The following is a 2,880-nucleotide window of genomic DNA, read 5'->3' as shown; positions in this document are numbered from 1 at the left end:
ACGCATGAATATTCGTATATTGAGTTTTGTCCCTTGTCTTTTGGTGCATTCAAAGTTCAGCATTATTTTAAAGTGTCACTGATAGACAGAATTCAATAAACTGCATTTCCACGATATATATAGAAAATAACACTATAAACAGTAAATTATTTTTTTATCTATTGATTATTATTGAATATATATCCAAGACGCTACATTGATTTCAAAATCATCTTCCAAAAAATCTTTTTATCCCTTGAATCGATTTTCGCGGGTGATCTTAAAGCTTGAGCAATGGACTTATTTTTAACGAAAAGAAATAGAAGACGACCTAAATTTTTACGATAATCAATGTGCTTCCATTTTCGGAACTTACGCTTTCCGCGAAATGGTGAAAAATAAAATCCATCAAAATTAACAGCGTTGACAGTAATAGACTATTTTCTTATTGTTTCAGATTTAAAAAATCTTATCAGACTTCCATTTTCAGTTTTCCTTTACAAATGATATACAGGCCTAATTGTGTTCCGTCTTTAACAAAACCTGACTGGATCCCAGGGGGATGAAATTTACTTTATATTATTAAACGTTTTTATAACCAAATCGCCTGGTTTTTATTTCTTCCTTTCGATTAGGGACTGTCATGCTGACTCTGTTTATTACCATAAAACGCATCGTATAACGACTTACACGTGCAAATGCACGTCCGAAAGACAAAGAAACGTTGATCTAATGCAAATACGTCTAAATCGCGGATATCATTGGATATGGCATATGTCAAACGTGTCAAATTTAGTACCTCATTAATATTCATGAGTTAGTATAATTTCTCACCAATTTAGTGGTAAATTAATAGCAAATGCTGGTCTCTCACATATAAATTATTATATAATCAAAAGTGGGCGTGGCTTGGTGTTTTAGACCACAGCAAGACAAAGCATTCTAAAATTTTATTGCGGATGAAATGTTCCAAACTAGCCACAACTTCATCTAGAATTAGACATTGTTACTGCTTCCTCAAGGCTGTATCGTCTGGCCTAAGACCTTGTAACCATTACTGCTTAATAAGGACCCTCTTATTGAGTGCAAAACGACAGAAAAAATAAAACGAAACAAAATTCATGCTGATTAGATCTGTATTTTTTTCACGAATGTTTTGCCAGAGACTATGTTAGACCGGTTGAACTTCGAACAGTCGACAACCTTAAAAAATAAACTACTCAAAAAAAAACAAAAAAAAAATAATGATAATACAAAGCTCGATCTTTCTTACACTTTTGTCAACGAAATGTAGAATCTTATATGTTTGATAATTTTAATCTTCGTATTAAAGTCACTTTTCTAATGACAATATTTCTTATGTAGTTATTTTTATCAGTAACAGCTGGTTTTTTTAGTTCCTGAATTGAAATTCGTCGATTATTCTATTCAAACACACAAAAAAGAACCAAATGTTGAAAAAGCTGGTTTTTCAACAAATATTTTCCGTGAAAAATACATATATTCTGTCACACACATGAAATTTACATAATTTCCAGGTGTAGTTTAGCGGCAGGCCGAGTACAGCATATCAAAATATTATTTATTTTTTACATCTTGATTTGTTGATTTGTCTAACGTTGTTCTTATAAAATCACCTTCTCTTCAAATTATTTATTGATGGAATTAACAATAATTATTATTAGTTTTCACAATTAAAACTAATATGAAATATACACTTTTCTTATACAATTAGTAAATATCGATATATCACTGTATCTATGACTCTCAAGATTAAGCGGTTCAGCCGAAACTTAAAGTCGAACCCTCGGTACCACAAACATCATCCGTAAAAGTTCGGGTGTTTCAACAGAGGATTTTATTTTACCAAATATTAACTATTTTCTAAATTTAAACTCAGAATGGAGAAACTGTGGGTGACCCTCATTACTGTCCCTCACACCCTCTAAATTTTGTGATATGGCGAGGAGGGATTGTGGGTGGTGCGGGGGAACCATTTGGTATTGCTTAATCTGTTGGTTAATGCAAAATGAAAAGGAAAAGAGTGAAACGAAATATACAATTTCTTCTACATTTTCAGAAAAAAGCGATAGAATACATAAATACGTATGACGATGTTTTCTCGACTAGTGGCGCTTCCGTTTTGGAAACCAGTGTAAGGGACGCAACTCTTATATTTTATTTCGTCTTGACGCTGGCCTCTCGGGATTCCAACAGTACTATGGTTTTTGGCAACAAAGATTGTGAAAAAAAAATGGCTCTAGGAACGTCATGACTCATTACATATTTGGCCAGTACCGACCTGGACATCTGCTATGATTAATCTTATAGTGTAGAGTGTTTCATCACTGAAATAACGTTACTGACAAGGCCGCTACATCGGGTCAGTACAAACGGATATATACCTGGTAATTGTCTGCAGGACTCGAGATTCACCAAAAAGTACACGAGACTTGATGGTTAAAACCCACCACAACTCAAATAACGGCGAGAGAAGAGACATATCTTCACACTTTTATCTGCCTTCCGTCACTAAATGTTAACCTGTCATAGCAGACGAAATATGATAGTGTCACGTGATAAATGGTAGACAGTTTATGTATCCAGCGAAATAGTCGTCATCTCAGTCATATCTCTTACATGAAACACACCTAATGAAAGGAATTCTATGCAAAAAGCACAAAGTTAAAGTTCAAATACAGCAACTGGAACTATATTGCCATTTTGAATTAAAATTAAAAAAGGAAAAATGTGTTAGCCTGTCATCATATTGAATATTATACTAGTCACAACTCTCACATGAAACACACCTAATGGAGAGGAGGTCTATGAAATAAGCACAAAGCTAACTTTCTTTGAGAACAATTTTTAAATGTGTCAACTGGACTTCTGTTGCAATTT

Source organism: Ylistrum balloti, unplaced genomic scaffold, assembly GCF_031769215.1.
Source record: "Ylistrum balloti isolate Yb309-2 unplaced genomic scaffold, AGI_CSIRO_Ybal_v1 Utg370344, whole genome shotgun sequence".
NCBI lineage: Eukaryota > Metazoa > Mollusca > Bivalvia > Pectinida > Pectinidae > Ylistrum > Ylistrum balloti.
The sequence above is the reverse complement of the archived record's forward strand: the minus strand, read 5'-3'. Positions refer to the sequence as shown.